Source organism: Phragmites australis, chromosome 4, assembly GCF_958298935.1.
Source record: "Phragmites australis chromosome 4, lpPhrAust1.1, whole genome shotgun sequence".
Taxonomy (NCBI): Eukaryota; Viridiplantae; Streptophyta; class Magnoliopsida; order Poales; family Poaceae; genus Phragmites; species Phragmites australis.
Window position 1 is genome coordinate 27,499,995 of NC_084924.1, and position 12,109 is coordinate 27,512,103.

The following is a 12,109-nucleotide window of genomic DNA, read 5'->3' on the forward strand; positions in this document are numbered from 1 at the left end:
AACATATATGCGAACCAATTGACGATATCGCTATTGATCAAGTGAATGGTGATGATGAGGAAGTCGAAGGTAATACTAATGTTATGATAGATGGTGATACTGATTTCGAACTGGAGGAAATATTGCACCACGCTGAACCGCATGTTTTAAGGGACACGAAAGTTTTAGATAATTTCGAGGCGTTACAGAAGGCATCAAAGGAACTTTTGTATTAGGAATGGAAGGGCTATGATAAGGAGTTTACGGTGTTGCATTCGGTGCTTGAACTTTTAAGGTTGAAGGCTAGCAATGGATGGTTCGTCAAGAGTTTCTCAGATCTATTAAGTCTCTTGGCAAACATGCTTCCAAAGCATAACTCCTTGCCCACCACCACTTATCAGGCGAAGAAGCTTATCTGCCCGTTGTCATTGGATGTGCAAAAAATACACGTATGTCCGAACCACTGTATCCTCTACCGTAAAGAGTACGAAGCCATGATAGATGCCTAGTGTGCATGCGAGTATGTACAAGAGGAATGATAATTATGAGGACGAAGATGCTTCCGCTAACGCGAAGAAGAAGAAGAGTAATGCTGGACGTGACGAAGAATACACTTCTTCCAACACGAAGAAGAAGAAAAGTCTTGCCATAGTGATGTGGCACCTGCCAATGATCTCCCGCTTGCAGCGTTTGTACTCGAACCATAAGGACTACGAATTGATGCGTTGGTATTCTCATAAGTGCAAGAAGGATGGTACTAAACTTTGAAACCCGCTGATACTAGCTAATGGAGAAAGTTCGATGCTATATATCCAGATTTTGCTAAAAAACCAATGAATGTAAGGTTCGCGTTGAGTACTAATGGAATGAATTCTTTCTGTGACATGAGCACCTTACATAGCACTTGGCCAGTGGTCATGGTCATCTACAACCTTCTCTATGGCTATGCATGAAGTAGAAGTACCTTATATTATCCATTCTTATCCAAGGACTGAAACAACATGGCAATGATATAGATGTATTTTTGGAACCATTGATGGAAGATATGGTAAAACTGTGGAACAATGGGGTCTGGGTGTGGGATGAGTTTCGACGATAGTACTTCACGCTGAAAGCCATGATTTTTGTTACCATCAGTGATTATCCTGCCCTTTTTTCCCTATCAGAATAGGTTAAAGGGAAGCAATGATGTGTAGTGTGCTTGGATGAAACCACGTTTGTATACCTTCCGTACTCATAGAAGGTAGTGTACACACGACACCGACGATTCTTACTTAAAACTCACATATACCGCAAGATAAAAAAATATTTTGACAGCACGATTGAGCAAGGTACTGGCCCAAAATATCGCAGCAGGGCACTAGTGTTTGAAATTGTCAAGAGCATCAAGGTTGTTTTTGGGAAGCCGCCGAAGGGTAAAAAGAGGAAGAAAAGTGAGACACCGACCGATATGTTGTGGAAGAATATGCCAATTTTCTTTAAGTATTTGCCCTACTGGAAAGACTTGGACGTTATCCACAACATAGATGTCATGCATGTTGAGAAGAATGTGTGTGATAGCATCATTGGCCTCTTACTGGACATACCGGGCAAGATAAGGGATGGAATCAAGTTACGTAAGGACTTGGTGCATTTTAAAATCAGGTTAGAGCACCCGAAGGCACACTAAATGGGAAATATTATCTTCCTTCGGCTAGCTATTCTCTGACACATGAGGAGAAAAAGGTACTGTGCAAGTGCTTACGTGGGGTGAGAATCCCAACTCGTTACTCATCTAACATCAAGAAACTAGTCTTGATGAAAGATTTGAAGCTAATCGACATGAAGTCTCACAGTTGTCTTGTGATGATGACGCAGATGCTCCCTATTGCAACCAGGGGTATCAAGCCGGGATACATAAAGGTGGTCATCACACAATTGTGTTACTTCTTCAATGCAATTGCTCAGAAGGTGATCGATGCTGAAAAACTGGGTGCTCTACATAGTTACTTTGTAAAGACTCTGTACCAACTGAGATGTGCTTCCCTCCATCCTTTTTCAATGTTATGGTACACCTCTTGGTTCACATCGTGAATGAGATAATTGCATTGGACCTTATATTCTTACATCAGATATATGCGCTCGAGTTGTACATGGGCATTCTCAAGGGCTATGTACGAAATCGTGCTCACCTAGAAGGTTCCATGATCAAGGGCTACAGTACTGAGGAAGTCATTGAGTATTGCATCGATTATATAAAAGATGCAAAACCGATTGGTGTACCTGTATCTCGACATGATGGGAGGTTGTCTGGGAGAGGGACCAAAGAAAAGAAAAGATTCATCGATCATGATTATAAAGCAGTAGAAGAAGCATATTTCACCATATTGCAGTAGCTCTAGATAGTGGCATCATATGTCAAGCAACACCTAAATGAGTTTCACACAGAAAATCAAGGCCGCTCATATGATTGGATCTTGAAAGAGCACAAATGTCACTTCGCCACATGGTTCAAGAACCAAAACCTTCTAGATGATGAATTTGTAGATAAAAAAATGTGAATATGTTGGCTTGTGGCTGGCCCATAAAGTTTAGTTACGTCATGGCAAACATATGACATTAATGGGTACATGTTTTATACCAAAGCAAAGGACAAGAAGAGCACGGCCCAAAACAACGGTATTTGGATAGAAGCCTATGACACAACAGGGGAAAAGATCACCTACTATTGGTTCATAGATGAAACATGAGAACTCGACTATGGAGTGAATTTGCAGATCCCCGTCTTTTGGTGCAAATGGGTCAAATACACCCAAATGACGTGACGGTGGACAACTACAGGTTCACAATTATCGACCTCAGCATTATAGGCTATAAAGATGACCCATGGGTACTCGTTGATCATGTCACACAAGTTTCTATATAATCGACCCCGCGAATGAAAATAAGCATGTAGTTGTTGTCGAAAAATAAGAATTGTCAGAGTTGAGAATGTAGAGGATGAGAAAGAATATAATCAGTTTGATGACATGTTGTCTTTTGGAGATCCATAAAAGATCAAACTTGTAGAAACAACCCTCGATAGATCTGTGATGCCCTATATGCGCCTTGATGATGTAGGGAAAATAGTTCAAGGCAAATAGTGTCATGTTATGCAAATTATATTCCAATGTGACAGAACCTAAAATTTGTATAAATTTAGGATAAGCTTTATTTATATCGATGACTTGTATGCATGATGTAAGAATATGATTTAATTTATATCAAGGGCATGTATGGAGTAATAATATACTTTAATTTATATTTAGGGCATGTATTAACTAAGTAGCATAATATGTAATAGAAGAATATTTCTCAGAAAAAATAAAACAAAATAATCAGTGTCAGTTCTAGGTAAAATCCAGCATTGATACGTTTGCACAGGCAGTTGACCTAAGAAACCACATGTGGAAATGCATTTCCATAGGCATTCTATAAATATATCCTGCGCGAGGCCTCGAAAACCCTAGCCCATTAAAAAAAATTGCCCATGCCGCCAGGCTGCCCAAGTTAACTGCGCCCTCTTCCTCCGTTCGCTGCGCCCTCTGCCTCCGACATCCGTTCTACCAACGTCCGCCGTCGCACACTCTCCCTTCCCAACGAGGAGCCACCCCGTGACGCCACCGCCCCCGACGAGGTGAGGCCACACCACACCCCGTCCCCCCATGAAGGAGGACCGCATCGCACCGCTGCCGCCATCGAGGAGGAGCCACCTGAGCCACCACCACCCCAGATGCCGACGCCGAGGACCACCGAGGAGGAGCCGCTCAGTCGCTCGCACACCTTCTTCATCCCGTCACTGACGTCGCCTTGGAGAAGCATGAGTCCGCACCGATGAGCCCAGACGCCATCGACACCCGCGTCGATGACCTCTCCCGGAGTCTGAGGGACCACGTCCACCTCACCGATGACAACCCAGAGTGGTGAGTAGCCACCCCCCTTTATACCCAGTCGAGCCATCATAGCTGGTGCTCCGGTTGAGCCGTGGTTCTTTCTTGTGTTCTGTGTGATGCCCGACCATTGTGCCATCGTGCTCTAGGTGATGCCTGGCCATCATGTCGATGTGCTCTGGGTGATGCTCGGCCATCATGCCACTAATATTTAACAGTTTTGTTTGCATCCTTGGGAATGAATTGCTCATTGCTCAATTAGCACTTAGTTTTAGATGTCTGCCAATGCAATTTCATATATGTAATTATTCTATCTATTGATATGTATCTTCACCATGAAAGCCGTGGTAGTCATGTTTTTTTCACAACCAGATTCTGCATCAAGTTTTTTAAGTTGTGTATCTCGTTGGCGTTACTTATAAGCACTGATATAATAGCTCCCTAGATAGATCTCTACTTGAGAGGTAGAAAAATGATAGTGGGTGATGGTAGGAAAACTGGTTGTTGCTTCAGAGATGTGAAGTTTATTTGTTGATAGGATAAAAGGTGGCCTAGTTTTGTGATCCACTTGTAGTTATGTACAAAGAAAGATCGACATAACGACATGTTAACTCACTATAATGTTTCCAATTTGTTTTTCTAGTTTTTTCCTTTGCCTTTACAAGGAGGATATGTGTAATGATTATTAGCTTGTGACATAAATTAAAAGGGCTTTCCTTTTCCACTCCCAAGTGAGATTATTCATATTTACTTGTTGCAAATGATTTACTATAATGCATGTTACTTGAGAGATGAAGGTAAATTTAGGTCGTCACAATATTGATAAAGAACTAGGAGTTGTCAGTCTACAATGCTATTGTCGACATCGTTCCTTCTAATTGACCTTTTTTTTATTCCACTTGGAGGGACCATTTCAATCTCCTCATGCATATTTACAACAAATTAAAACTATGTATATGGCTACCACTACATAAGAAACTATCAAAGGAGACAGATCATTAGTGATGGCTACTCAGTATGCGTTACTAATGCACTATTAGTGACAGGTTAAATGATAACCCGTCACTAATGTGTGACCCGGGTTAGGACTCAGCCAAGACCCGTCACTAATGACCTCATTAGTGACGACGAGGGAATAACCCGTCACTAAAGATTGTAGTGACAGGTCATCTCAAAACCTGTCACTAATGATAGAGTCATTAGTGAAAGGTAGAGAGAGCACACTCATTAGTGATAGGTGACCTCAAATATCGTCACTAATGATGGAGTCATTAGTGATGGGTAGAGAGAGCACACTTATTAGTGACGGGTTACCTAAAGGCCTCACTAATTAGGCAGTCATTAGTGACGGGTAGAGAGGGCACACTCATTAAGGCACCTGTCACTAATGGCTGATTCATTAATGACAGGCCTTTAGGTGACCCGTCACTAATAACTGGTTAGATCTCGAGTCATAGCTAGACGAGTAAAAAATTCTTAACTTTTTTATACTAACTCAGATGAGGACAAACTTTATATGAAAATTATAGCCCTCGACGAGGTCTACAACTTTGTAGTTGATCATTTTTTTATTTAAAGCTATATAGATGTACAAATAAATATATAAAGATTGTCGAAGGAACCACACATATGGCCACAAACTTAAGTGCCAGATCTAGTGTAAAACTAGTAGGAATCATTGAAAAAGACACACATAGGGTCACAAAGTTGAAAATTGCAAATTCAAATATTTTTATTGTGAGTTTGGTAACTCGAATTGATGAAATGTCAGCGCAGTACTAACATTCAGATATAGCATTATGTCTCCAAAAATTTCTAGGCAAATCGGAGAAGGTCAATTTTTGACGAAAAATTTTAAAGGTCCTATCGAGGGTCTTCTGAGATTTTTTGGGGGTCAAGAAATGTATAGGTTTAAAGACGTGTATTTTTTTTCAGATGGCCTCCTCGTTAGCTTCAAAAATAGAGGTCAAACGTCGAAATCAGACTTCGTATGCAAAAGTTATGGCTGTTTTACTGAACACTGCACAGGTTGGATACAAACTTTTTCATACAGAGTTGGATGGAGACAAACTTTATATGAACATTATAGAACTGGATGAGATCTACATCTTTGTAGTTGACAAAATTTTCATTTAAGATAATTTAGATGTTCAAATAGCTATTCAAACGTTCAACCAGAAGATGTCAAAAGGATTGATTTTGCTTTATACTCAACAACGAATGAGAGGTGAGATGGTTAGAGAGCTCACATGCGTGGAGCTCACTTATGAGGTCGTGAGTTTGAGTCCTGGAATCGCGTGACTTGTGAATGATTGGGTGAGGTCGAATGAGCAATGACTTGTCGTGTGCCTGGTCGGGTGTCAATTTTTTTGACCAAAAATTGTTTCCCTTTCTTTGTTTTTTAAAACATATATTAGTGACGAGTTAGGACTAGACCTGTCACTAATGTTGAGTCATTAGTGATGGGTCAGATCTAGACGCATCACTAATGTTTGTCATTAGTGACTGGTCAAATCTAGACTCATCACTAATGTGTAGTCATTACTGATGGGTCGGATCCAAACCTGTCACTGATAAGTCCACATTAGTGACGTGTTAAGAGTGACAGGTAAAATAGCCATCACTAATGAGAGTTATCATCCGTCACTAATGTGGATTTCTCAGGTAGTATACCGAAATTGATATATAGTCTAACATATATAATATATCATGTACTTTTAGTACATTTATATCATACAAAAATAAAACACATATATTTGAATAAGATAATTAATTATACGAGTTTTTAGTGAAAACATAGATGAATTAATAGCTTCTATTCAAAAGATGTTTTGTTTATACATCGCATTTCAACATTACACAAAAGCAAAGCAAAAAAAAAAATAAATCATGCACGTCTTGTTTGCATGTGCATGTATTCTTGTCCAGATTCCAGCTTTAGAATGGATGTGGAAATATCATGAGCTACTTGAGTGTACTTTTAGCTAAAATGGCAGCACCTAAGTGTGTGATGTCTTGGGTTCAAATAATTTAGCAATATTCTTTTACAATTAGTTAGCAGTAGGTAGAACTCATTTCCCGACACCATAAGTCATTGACTGTCCTTAGCATGCATACATGCTCTCATCTAGCATGTCATCCTTTTAGCAGCCCTATCCTATATGTGCTTATGCAATCCATATTTTTTCAGTAAAGTGATCAGAGTTAAGCCTATCCTTTGAACTTAACTTAGCTAGTCCAAAAAAAATTGGTATATCCTCTATGAGCATATGAGTTATATAACAGAAATTTTTTGCCTATGAATTGGAAACTTGATATTTCAACTTTCTAGTCCTTGTGCCCCCTCGTATACCCATAATATACAAAGTATATTGCATATAGCTTGATAAGCTAGGCATGTCTCTGTTTGCCCTTGAATGAGACATATAATAATTGAACATTTAGTTGCTACTCAGAATATACTACCATGTGCCTACCCTTGATTCCTTTTCTTTCCTCTATTGAGAGTAGAATATACTACACTTGATCCTAATTTCGTTAGTCTTTATTGTCAGTTTTTTCTAGGCAACAATAATCTAGTGGTCGATTAAGTACTATGGGACAGAAGATGACAGTAACTCTTAAGAAGCCAGATGGGGTGGATGCAAGAAGGAGGTCAGATAGGAGTCTAAGCCCCCCTAAGAAACCAAAAGCATAGAGGATCATCACAATAGAGGGTGCCCCGGCATAGAGGATCCTCGCAATAGAGAGCACCCTACACACAAGATGAGGCAGATGCAAGTAGAATGTCGGATAGAGCCTTAGGCCGCACCAGTTATCCTCCTCCGACAGCAGCGAAAGCTCGGGCGAGTATCACAGCCCGAGCCTTGTTCCGTGCGACTGGGAGAACTGATGTTGGAAAAGTAACAACGAATACGATCCCACCGAAGAGGTATTGAATGTCAATGCATTTTATACTTCTTAAATGGAGGAATATTTTTTTTATGTCAACTCTCCTTTTTTCTCTCTAGAGGGTGAGGTTGCAAATATCTTCGCGTCGATCATCTGTGCCACAACCTTCTGCTTCCTCTGTGCCCAAAACTTCGGGTCCCTCTGGGGGTACATTAAAACAAAGATGGGGTGAGCGAAGCAAAAACAAGTTGTCATACGATACTTATACAATAACGCAAGTCAATGTTGAAGGGGAGCCTGTTGCACCTCGTAAGGCTTGCACCAAATTTCATAATAGTTGTGGATTTCTTGTCAAGGAGTACGTCCCAATCTAACTGATTAGTCGTTGCTGCCGAATGAGACAAAGGAGTTCCTATAGGCAACATTCCAGAGAACCATCTGATTCCCCTCGGGAACAGAGGAAGCCGCCAAATAGAATGCATTGAAAACTATGAGAAAGAGCTTCCTGGGCTGGATAAGGACTTCATGAAGAAGAACTTGGTATTCTTTAATAAATACAAAAAGATTACGCCAGACCATGGGCGTAGTTTGTTTGGCAGAAGACCACACCAGAGGCCATCAAACTGGGTGAATCGTTTAAGCACCTTGCAAAGAAGAACAAAAACCACCATCACCTGGGCTCATCTGGGTATGCCCCCAAAATTTCTAAATGGAGGAGGCAAGAAGAAGAAGATGCCCCTTTGGAAAATTGTGACAAGCAAAGCAGGAATTGGGTCTACGCTCGGTCAGAATGAACCGAGTCTAGGGACTTATCTTTCAAAAGCCCCCAGACCATGGAAGTGACCCAAACCATTCAAGAGAATGCTAACAAAGGATTTGTAGAGCCCGACAGGGAGAATGACCTCCTTACCAAGGCCTTGGGGAACAAAGAACACTCGGGTCACACTCGAGGCATCAAATCAAAAGTGGGCTGGAAGCATGGGTTCCCAGATGTCGTGGGCTAGTACAAGACCCGTAATAGATATAAGAAGACCCTAGCAGAAGAGACACAAGAACAGGTTAAGGTCTAGTTCATGAAAATGTGGAATGAAAAGGAGAAAAAAAGTGCATCATTAATGATGATAGAGCAACAAACCAGTCCAGACTTTCGGAGCAGCGTTGGATCCACATAGACCGATAACCAGAGATATCATGTGGATGATATCATAGAGGCTATCCCTTGCATGCTACATGTTCCGGTCGGCAAGGGAAACTTCACTGTCGAGGCTACCACGGGCCAGGCCATTCTAGGGCGTGTGTTTCACAATCACGATATTCCGGCCGGTTACGCCAAGGTACAAGTAGACTCAGTATAACCACTTTTTATGAAGTATAAGCTAGACATCAGCACACTTGAGGGTATCGAGATTCTCGATGAGGCTGTAGGCAACCTCATTCTATGGCCTGGACAGGATATCATCTTCACCCGTCAACAGTCACAATCGCTAGTGTCACGGCCACCCCAGCGCCCAGTATCTCTACTTCAGGCACCTTCGCCCCCATGCCAAGCCTCTCCGCCTCAAGCACCTTAGCCCCCGCACCAAGCCTCTTTGCCTTAGGTATCTTCGCATCGTGCTTCACCATCTGCAACTCTGGCACCTCTGCCTCCAGCGTCTGTGATTCCGGCATCTCCACCTCTAGCTTCTGTGCCTCCGGCACCTTCATCTGAACATCGGAGAGTCCCTATCATGGTTACCTCATACGAAAAGACTCTAACATCTCCGGTGAACAGGTGGTTTTTGTTCTCCAAAGCAAAGACATTATCTGCTCTGGAATCTCTAGCAAAGGGTGATCTTGCGAAAGAGACCAACAAAATATTAAGTACCGTTCAGTTGGATTTCTTGCCTATACTGGATGCTCCTGAGAAATATGAGAATGACAAGTTATTTCTACCATTGTTTCAACTCTAAGAAGATCTATGGGAGATGAGGAGATTCCACAAATGATACATGAGGGCATGTCACGCGGGGTTCTCTATAATCACTGCTTCTATCCCCGCTAATATTTTTCTAAGTAGAGACTCCTATCTCATGGTGGATTTTAAGGACATGCACGCTTTGTTCCGCCGTGACCAACTCGACATCAATATCATAAGCATGTGGTGCATGTAAGTGCCTACAGTATACCCCTATGTTCATATATCTACTAACGTACGCTATAAAAGCTAATGACTAGTGACTTATTCTGTAGAATGCAATTTAACGATGTGAAAAGTTGAAGTTACTAGTCGAATTCATTGATCCGCAATGAATTTCTCAGCCCAACTTGGTCATAAAATTGAGGAATGATGCCTTTGAGATTAAGGGGAAGAGTAACAAGGAGAAAGCAAGAGTCATAAGAGAAATAACCAAATCACGCAGGCTTGAAATGCCAACCTACACAGGAAGGACTATGCTAGAAATACAAGATAAGAACTACATCATGGCTCCCTAAAACTTTAAGTAAGTGTGATACGCCAAGAACCTAATATAAGTATTGGTCGATCAAGAACCTAATATAAAGATTAATGTAGCGACCACTTTATTTGTATAATGCTGATGCCGAATTTGAGCAGACTCGTGGTCCTTGACTCAGCCGATCTAATATGAACAAGGGTTCCCGATCTTCCGAAAGGTTCTGGTAACTCTCGATTTGGTGGAAACGAGACACAAGTCGATCCGGCTTCCGAACAACACGATCCGAAACCCCGCAATCGCAGCACCACGTCTCCTCTGGTTATCAACCGGCGTTGCACGGTTGACCTCGCCAAGAAGGCTAAAATCCTTGCCTGCGAATCGAAGAACACAAGCAAGAACAAGGAAGAATGCAACCAAATTGCAGATGAATGATTAATCTCACGAGTTGGGGTCTCACAAACCGACGAAACGGCGAAACTGTTCTTGACAGAATAATCTAAGCAAAACCCGCCCTAACGAGAGCGGCGGTGGCTGATAATAAGGGTCTAGGGTCGTCACACCCCCTGGTCACGCCCCCCTAATGGGCTCAACGACGATACACGGCCCAACGGACCAAAAACGGTGACGCAGCACCGGGATAGATTCTGGACGCTGACTTGTTTCGACGTTTCCCGTTGACTCAGAAGGAATTTGGACCTCAAACCAACGCCATTGGTTTCCTTATGAAATTATCTTTCCAACCATATGTGAATCGTCGAAAACGGAGTCCGGATGCGTCCTGGGCGTCCGTTTTACTGCTCGCTGGTTCTGGAGGTCGAGACTGATTCGGACTCGAGTTGGACTAGACCTCCTGCTGTTGTTGGACGTCCTAGCTGCTCCTCCACGCCTCCAAGCCTTCCTCTATGTGTCTCCTTGTCCTCTCTATGATTCCTAAGCAACACATAATCATTAGGTAGTAATCTATTCTCAAAATTATATAAAGAGTTGCTTAGGAACGAGCTCACCTCTAAATTTAATTGTCGTGTGCGAGCTCTTGTGATTGGACCTTGAAAGTTCAATGGAGGATCATTGTATGTATCTGAGGGAGTGATGTCCTCATCATCCTCCCCCTCTTGAATTGGAGTCGTCCTCGACTCAAGCTCATCATCGGCTCCCAAGTAAGGTTTCAAATCTGCAATGTTAAAAGAAGGACTAACCCCGAACTCGGGTGGCAACTCAAATTTATATGCATTATCATTTATTTTCTCAATTATCTTATAAGGACCAGCAGCTCTTGGCATTAATTTAGACTTACGCAGCTCTGGAAACCTATCTTTTCTTAAATGTAACCACACTAAATCACCCGGTTCAAGTTTGACTTCTTTCCTACCCTCACTACCAGCAATTCTATACTTTTCATTCATCTTTTCGATATTTATTTTAGTTGTTTCATGCAACTTACGAATAAAATCAGCACGTGCACTAGCATCACTATGTGTTCTTTCAGTAAGGCAAAAGATCAATAGGAGCGCGAGGGGTAAAACCATACACTACCTGAAAAGGACTTACCTTGGTGGTAGAATGTGTTGCCCGATTATAAGCAAACTCCACGTGGGGCAAACATTCTTCCCACATCTTCAAATTTTTCTTCAAAATAGCTCTCGACATGGTACCCAAAGTGCGGTTCACTACCTCCGTTTGGCCATCAGTTTGTGGGTGGCAAGTAGTAGAAAACAATAGTTTTGTACCCAACTTATTCCATAGAGTGCGCCAAAAGTGACTCAAAAATTTAGCGTCGCGATCTGAAACAATAGTAGAAGGCATACCATGCAAGCGAACAATCTCTTTGAAAAAGAGGTCAGCAATATAAACGGCATCATCACTTTTATGACAAGGTATAAAATGTGCCATCTTAGA